The sequence below is a fragment of the Mangifera indica genome, chromosome 12 (assembly GCF_011075055.1).
Source record: "Mangifera indica cultivar Alphonso chromosome 12, CATAS_Mindica_2.1, whole genome shotgun sequence".
NCBI lineage: Eukaryota > Viridiplantae > Streptophyta > Magnoliopsida > Sapindales > Anacardiaceae > Mangifera > Mangifera indica.
In genome coordinates, this window is record NC_058148.1 from 6,254,703 (window position 1) to 6,263,761 (window position 9,059).

Sequence of the window (9,059 nt, forward strand, 5' to 3'; positions counted from 1 at the left end):
TCGTCTCAACGTATAAAGGATCATATGAGCTTATTTTGGGGTGTGAACACCCATTTCTAGCACGTATTGGCATGTGAAACCTGTTTTCTAGTCCTTGGAAGTTGTGTAGTACTTGGATCTAAATATGAGATGTGATCCATGACTCTTACGACGTATAATGACATGTAATATCTTATTCTAACTGTCGAAAACACATATTGGTGTTTTGAAATACATATTTTTACTTCATGCAAGTTTGTTGACTAGGAACCATCGCATTGCATGTCGAAACTATGAATACTCTATTGAATTCTCTTAATTGGAAAAGAGATGATATTCATGCATGAATATGAGCCCAGTGATCAATGATGTTATTTGGGACGTAATTTGAAACTTTGTGGGACTAAGTGGATTCATTATAGCTTGCTATAGAGCGACGCTTAGTAATGTATGAGAGATTATCCACTATTTTAACGTTATTCCCAAATTAACGTAATACGAGGTATTTGACCTAATGCAAATGTAATAAAGACTTTATCATGGATAAAGAAACTCAAAGATCAGTACGGGTTGATTGAATGGTCCTAGTCAGAATAGATGATGCATTCGTTGTATCATATATATTAGTTAAATGTGGGAATTCTGAGATTGACAGAATTTAATGAAATTTTCATCTAGAATTAATATTGGCACAATTAGATTAAAATTTAAAATGTCAAACATTTATGTCATGGAAGATGATTGAAAACATAGTGAACTTTCGATTTTGCGTCTTATGTGAGATATTTTAAAATTTTAATGCGTAATTACGACAATTGATGTGCATTTGATTGCATTGATAGCGTTGTGTCTGATAGATATGTCTCTGTGATCTAGTTAACCATAACATCTTAGAAAATAATGGCTGATTTGAATGAAAATGATACTGAATAAAGAGAATTACAACGTGTGACATTTGAAATGCATAATATCCTAGATAAGCAAAAGGCTTTGGAGGCCATGGATCAGGTTAAGATAAAATCATGGCTGACTAAGGGATAGAAACTCAATTAGTGCCTTACACAAACGTGTTGTGGATACACATCACGCATGTAAGAAGCAAGACTTACTTCGTGTGATATCTCGATTAGTTTCATGAATAACGATCTGGTATATGAGTACCAGTAATGTTCAACTACATATGCCATAAGTATGGTTTTAATTGAAAAGTTTGGAGGAACTACAGTCTACAAATAAAGATAGTTGATTATTGAATTTGATTGAATGTCAAATCTGATTATGAAACTAAAATCAGCTACGCGTAACCTAATACATGAACAGTAGGTTCATTTAGAAAAGCGATCTCTTCCTGATAGTGGGAGCGTATGAAGGTACATATGACCCACAATGAGGAAAGAATGACTTTTGTTAGTTGTTCTAGCCATAAAGAATTAGAGGACAAACGCCCTTGAGATAACTGAACTTGGTACTCATGCATATGTTGCAGAATCGAGTTTTAAAATTGAGTGGCTTAAGTCCTAATACAAGGAGGAGATCATATAATGCTCAAAGAATAAGAACAAGAAATTAAAATGAGAAGAATGACAAAAGTACTAGAAGAAAAAACGAAAACAAGATGAATAGTTACAATAGAAGCAACAAAAATTATATCGCCTGTGAATGAACGAAGCTGAAAATGATAGTCTTGTTCAACATAAAGTGATGAAACTTTGTTCTCTTGTACTATGATATTTACTGAGTGTTATTTTATGTGGATTATGGACTCAAAAGCCACTGACCAAGTAGCTCACGATAGAAGATTTTTAGTAGATTTCTGTTGAATTCTGAATAAAGTGAATTGGATGTATGTAGGCAACAACACAAAGGTTGTAGTAAGAGGAATAAACACGAGCAAATGAGTTTTGCGAGGTGGTCAAATCCTGTACCTACACAAAATCTAATATACTCCAAATATTCAACAAATCTTGATCGAAGTATTTGTTCTTCTTAAACTAGGATATAATTTGAATTTCTTTGGGTGTTTTATTGAAATGCGATAGAATTGATTTTTATAGATTTGGTTTGTTGGTTGAATGGTTGTATGGTGTTTGTCACCTTACATTTTGATAATGTTAAGTTTTTCATTATTTGCTTCTCCTATGTGTATGGATATGAATGCAAATATATGACATACTACATTAGGGCATGTTGGCCTAGATGAGTTGAATAAATTGGCTTATGAAAGTTTATTAAGAACTTTCACATAAATATAACTGTTCATATGTGAGCATTACTTAGCTGGAAAAACTTCTAGAAAACCATTCAACAAAGCGATAAGAGTTTGACTTCTTTTGCAATCTATATACTTAGGTATATGTTTTCCTATGAATGTAAAGTTTGAGCATGTATCCCATATTTCATTACTAGTGATGATAATAATGCTCGATTCGGTCTTGTCTACTTGATCTCTCATAAGTGAGAAGCAATAGACTACTTTAGACACTATATATAATTGAGGTTAAGAATAAATTAGATAAAATGGATAAGAGTTTTATGAACTCATTGAGATCTTGAGCATTTGTCCAAAAGGTTCAAGAAATTGAGTAATGAAAAAGGAATAGTATGACAAATAGTAATTTCAAAACTTCACAACAAACCAATGTAACAGAGAAGAGTAATTGAACTCTATTAGAAATGGTTAAGTCAATGAAGGCGCAAGCAAAATGTCAAGTCACTTTGTGATGATATGATGTTTATTGTAGCTTGTGTACTTAACCGATTATGTACTAATCCAGATCTTCCATTCCCTATGAGTTATGGTTAGGTAAAAAAAATATGAGTTGATTGATTGCAACCTTAGTGGTTAGCAAAGTCTATCCATAACTTTTCCCATAAGTTTGTATAATTGGGACTGAGAAGAAATGAATGTATCTTTATCAGAAACACTAAACACTCCAAAGGGTATGTGTTCATTAGGGAGGATTTTGTTGGAAGATTAATTGAACTTGTATTAGAGATACTGCATTCATAAAGTATATTTTTCTTAATAGAGAAGATGTTGATAAAATGTTTCATTTGAATGAGATGAGAAAAGAACAAGGATGGGTATATCTTAATGACCATTAGTTGAGTCTTAAAAAATGAGACTTATACTTGTTCTAGTTAGTGGGAGCAAATGCAATTGAGCTACAAACTATTTTGGATAGTAAAAATGATGATTCTCAATTGTTTGTTTCATTCATCTCAAACTAGTGGGAACATTAAGATTAAGCTTTAATCGATTTCGGATAGTGGGAGCATTAATTCTTAATTGCATTGGAGTGGACGTCCAAAAGTATTCAAGTGACGTTTTAAAGTAAAAATGAGGTTTTCATAACCACTCCTCAAGATGATGAAGAACCTAAAATAATTGTCTTATCCTTTGATAAGAAAATTTTGAAATGTATTAGAAGAATAGATGGAATACAAAGAAAACAAACCCGGTTATTTGTGTTTGGCCTCGACTTTGCCCATTTTTTCCGAATGATTTGACTTCAAGTGCTTTTTGAATATCCCGTATCCACCTCCTTGTTTGAATTTATAAATTTGCCTATAATAATTGCAACCAACTTCGAAATTATCATCTTTCTTTTGTATTTTCTTAAAATGAATTTTGAAAATATCGGATGTAGAAATTTTTTGAGAGTGTTGTTCCATCTCCATCTGTTGTTGATGTTGTTGTTGTTGCTCCACCTCTACATATTGACTTTCACTTTCTTGTGTTGAAAAATCATCTATAAATTGATTTTCATTCACATTTGATATAGTGAATATTGACCAATTCTCTTATTACCAGAAGAATTTCCACTGCTTGTCATTTTTTGATAATAAATACAATTATTTATATAAATAAATTATATGAGCAATTATGAAAGATAATAAAAAAATAATAAATAAAATTAATTATAGAAATAAATTCTATAATTAATTATGAATTGTATAATAAAAATAAAAATTAGAATTAATAAAAAATTAAGCAAGAATTTAATTAAATTTGAGAGAATTTGATTGAAAAATTGAGAGAATATTAAGAATTGAAAGAATGAGAATGAAAGTTTGAAGGATTGAGTGAGAGAGTGGAGAGATTGAAATTTGATGGGTATATATAGGAAAAAAATTTTAAAAAAAATTGGGGGTGAAAATGAAATTAAGAACACTTGCAATGAACCAATGGTTCCATGCATTGCAGGAACCGTTGGTTCCTTTATTAAATTTAAATAAATTCAAAAAAATTTAAAATTTTCGGTTTAGTATAGTAAACCACCGGTTTACATGTCGATTTATAAATCGGATGTGAACCGACAGTTTTACGATTCAAAATTAGGTAAACCAAAACTGAACCGCTAAAATCCAGTTTTTGTTCTGGTTCAATCCGGTTTCGGTTTCGGTTTTATCCAGGCCAGTTTCGGTTCAGTTTTATCCAGGTCTACATAGGCAAATGACGTCGTGAAAATAAACTAACGTCAATATCTCGTGTAGTATTTCAAGACACTTCATCGAAAATTGAAATAGGTACGCAAATCCTTATTTACAGATTTTATAGAATTTGATTCTGACATGTTTAATTATTCTCAACATTATGATTGAGGCAGAGTGTGAATTTGGATGGTGTGATATTGGAATTTGCCTATAATTTTTTTTCTGTTTTATACAGATCGTGTTCAAATTATGAGAGGTCAACCGAACACACCCGTTTCATATTTGTGTCAAAATTACTCAATCTAAAGCCCTTTTTTAACTTGTATCGCATTGAGTTAATGAACTGTACCGCAAATTGCCAGCTCTCCATTAGATGATTCTACCACATCAATATTATCTAGAAATATGAAGTTATTCAGTGTCAAGTGCCAAACATCACCTTTATGTTCTAGGATAGAAGAACCCTAACTACCTCAAGATATTCCAATTGCAAAATAAGAAATTATACCATAAAGAGACGTGAATGAACTTTTTTATAATCAAACCAAAACCTAAGACTTTTGAAATAGTAGCAGTTTGAAATAGTGAATGCAACAGGGCAATACTTGATCTTGAATGAATTCATCGATGAATAATAAAATGAAAATTCAGAGAAAGAGGCCTACTATCATACATCTACTAAATTAGCTTAAAGTTATATCAGTGAAAAGAATAGTAGGACAAAGCATTTTGAGGCCGTACTAAATATTAAGAAAAAGTTCTAAAGATGAGTATAGGGTTATTCCAAAAATGGTGAACATATCACCGGTTTGCATGTTTACAACTTTTATGGCAAAACAGGGCAAGGCTACCTCTCATTTTGTAGATTTGGATCAACCTTGTGTAGAATCCGTCACTTTTTGGATGTCGATCCAATGGTAGAAACCAATGATTTTAAAACCGGAATGGATTGGTCGGTTCAATCCGATCTTAAAACTAGCTCCAAATTGGGTTTGATCAGATTTGACTAAAATTATGATTTTTTTTTTTAATTTTAATTTGATAATAAGTTGAGTCGGTCAATTCTTCGGTTGAACTTGTCGAACCATGAACTAGTGAGATAATTGGTTTAATCACGAGTCCAATTTTAAAAACATTGGTAAAAACTAGTAAAACTCTATCAAAAAACATACAATTTACTCTTGCTTTAGTTGTCATTTAGCTAATTCCACAAAACAATTTTTTCCAGGATGCAGTTTTGCCTACATATCAAGCATGACAATAACAAAATAACTTGTGCATGCACATGGCATTCACTCCAAGAGCCTTCTTACTTTAATTTTCATCACCATAATGTCTAAAGACTTTACTGATTTTACATTTTGGACAGACATGAACTACGAAAACATAAATCAGTACAAAAACTACATTCAGCCTAATCAAAGAATAAAAAGGAATTATGGGTATCCTGGTCTACCATAGATTTAGATTTAGATTTTACTTTTGACAACCTACCAGAAGTTTTCACAGGTTTTCTGTCTTTCTCTGCCTGCAGCTCTAATCCCTCCTCTGAAGGCTTCCGTTTTCTTTTTATGTGTGTCCCTCCAGTGTCTTCTGCGACAAAATTGTCCATCACAACTAAATAATTCAAATTAAAGCATAAGAAACTAGTAAGTTCAAATGAAAATCTAGAAAAAACGAAATTTCCATTTAAACTAACAAGTCGTGAATACTATTATGCTAATTTACCAAAACTGAAATCTATGTTTGCATCTCTCTTGCTAGTAACAGAACTAGCAAGGGATTTTCAACTTCATCCGAGATTGCCATTTTAATTGACTTCCTAAGAGTAAACCAGGCATAACAAATAAAACCAATGTTATCCTCACATTATAACATTAATAAAAACTCTACTTAAGTATCCAATGGCTAAAGAAACATTGCAATTGAATACTTTTTGGGAAAGTACAGCTTTTGGCTGAATGATCTCCCAACTTTCCTCCACTATTTCTTTTTAACATACTTAGAAATCTCCCCACCTGACCTAAGAGTCAACCAAGCCAGAAATTACTGCTTTAATTAGAAATTTTCACACTGAGGTTTATACAGTTCTTTTTCCTCCTTTTTCTTTTTTGGAAATACATATATATGTACAGATGACATTTCTTTTAATTTTCTACTAAACATTGTGGTTAGTGGATTTACATGGTAAGTGAGGGTTGAGGTTCAAACACAGTGAGAAATACAGTAACCTAGTCATTCCATGAACTAACTATGAAGTTGAACCACTAAAATTAGATTGTTCCTATAAAAAAAATCCCAGGAATATAGCTCAATCACAAAGAATTTTAATTGGTATAATGTTTACCTTAAGAGGACTTGATGCATGGTTTGCCACTTGACCATTTAGCCCAGCCTCTTCAGAAAGAGGGGATCCAGAATGATTGCCATCCATCAACTTAGAAGAACTCCCACCAATCTTGTCTTGCTGTGCAGGAACATCAGGGCAAGGAATGGCAGGCAAGAAGCACACCTCTGCTTGTGACATATCTGAATCGCTGAAAGCATCCTTATTGGCCGTCATAATGTCAACTTCTTCATCTTCATTAACATCTGATTCCTTGACCTGCATTCAGATGTATGAACATTTTTAAAAACATGGATAAGAAGCAAAAGATCTGCTCAGCTGATCTCTTTTACTTGTTTACCTTTTCAGTTGCAAAAATTAAATCAAATTCATCTTCGCGTTTGACGTATTCTTCATTTTCCTCAAGCTCTTTAAAATCTGGGGCAAACGCACTCCAGTTCTCTGTATAATCTTTGGCCCAGATATAAACCCAGCCAGTCAAAGAAACAGAAACAATAATAGGATGAACAGGATGCCATGCTAGATCTATCAATGCTTCCTTGGGACCTTCAAGAATTTTCACAAGGTGCCCAGCCCTGTCCCATACGTAAATCTTGTCTTCCCCTTTGCTTGCAGAACCACCAATTACCCACTCACTATCACCACTGAAACATGGGGCTTTCCAATGCATCTTGGTGATGGTATCTTGAAACTCACGGAAAAGTGCCAAGCACTTTGATCCAACCAACTTCAACTTCTCAGCACTGTCTGTCTCATCAATAGTCCTGTCAAGGTCATCAAGGGCTCCAAGTCCATTTTTTAATGGCAGAAGATTGTCATATATCCTGATAGTCCGATCGTTCGGATTTGTGAGGAGATACTGCCCATTCGTGCGGAATACTATATTTTTTATCACAGCACACCCAGATATAGGAACCCAGGCACACAATTTATTGCTATTGTAATCTATTATAAGTATTTCCCCTTTGGAATTGCCCATATAAACAAGATCTCCATGCTTGTTGAAGCATGCAGCAGTAGGAGTGAAGGGAGTTCCCTCTGAATATTTGTTCCGTGACGGAGGAGCAACTCCATTACTAATGTCAGAAACTGTAACTGGAGTGTTTTTGTGTCTCCTGTATTTAAGTCAACAACCATGGGAGCAGATGAGAGTGGGCAAGCCAAGCAGATAGATGGAGTAGATGAACCAGGATCTAGACGAGCTTGCAGTACGGTTTGCTGCAGAACAATGCGGGTAATCCTTTCTCCCTTAAGGACATCCCAAAATGTTAACGATTTGTCTACAACAGAGACAAGAATACGATGACCATACTTTGACCAGTAGACTCTTGTTATGGCAGCGACACATTTTTTATCCGGAAGCTCCTTTGCAATTCCTCTGGTCTCAAAATCCCAGATAACGCAGCTCCCATCAGAGCATCCAGCTGACAAGAATAAGGGAACAAGTCTAAACAGTGAGCAGGAAATATCATAGAATATCCCCAAGTGAATCTGACATAAGTTTCTTCAACCACCCAAAATTCGTACGGTTGACTGAACTGAAGTATATATGAAATAACCATAACATTTAAAGAGGCGACTACTAAATAAAGGGAAAAGTTGTTTCCACGCTTCTTGCTCACTGAAAAGTTACAGATCAACAGCATAATCACATCTTATCCAACTTATTCTGCTAAACATCTTGCAAAACTTGCTGTGCAATGATGAGTGTCCAATGGTAATTATGGCTTTCCAAAACTTTCTCTTTCTATACTGATACACATAGTAAGATAGGTAAATATCATATTTAAAGTACCTACCAAAATCGAGAACCAAAGTATTTTATATATCTAAAAACTATTCTCACAACCAGAATTACTTTGAAGCAATATGATTTTAGAACTTATCGGACGCCTGGAATTGGCAGCTGTTGTAAACTATTCTACTCTTACCATTATTTCGAGCATCTCAAAATCCCAATTGCACTTACCACATTCACTGCCCATTTTACAACAAGCAATCGAATCAACAAAAGAAGACAAAAAACAATAACAAGGCAAAATTTGATAATTCACCTTATAATTTTATTATTTTTTGCTATATCAGACCAATTCATAAATCGAACCTTAAAGCCTTCAGTATGACTCACAAAACCTAACAGCCTGCCATTTTGACATGCCAAGATGTTGAAGAATATATGTCACATGGGCAATCTTAACCGAGTTTAAACGTCTTATAGATTTAGGGAGGTGTTTAAATCATTTAAAAGAATTATGGTTAACCTGATTAAATTTAGAATGTTTCCCATAGGACTTTT

The 9,059-nt window shown here is 33.6% G+C and overlaps 1 pseudogene; it reads right to left on the reverse strand.

The window, feature by feature from the left end:
• Positions 1 to 5,830: 5,830 nt before the first annotated feature.
• LOC123230376 lies at positions 5,831 to 8,748 on the reverse strand (annotated as a pseudogene).
• Between the last annotated feature and the right edge of the window lie 311 nt (positions 8,749 to 9,059).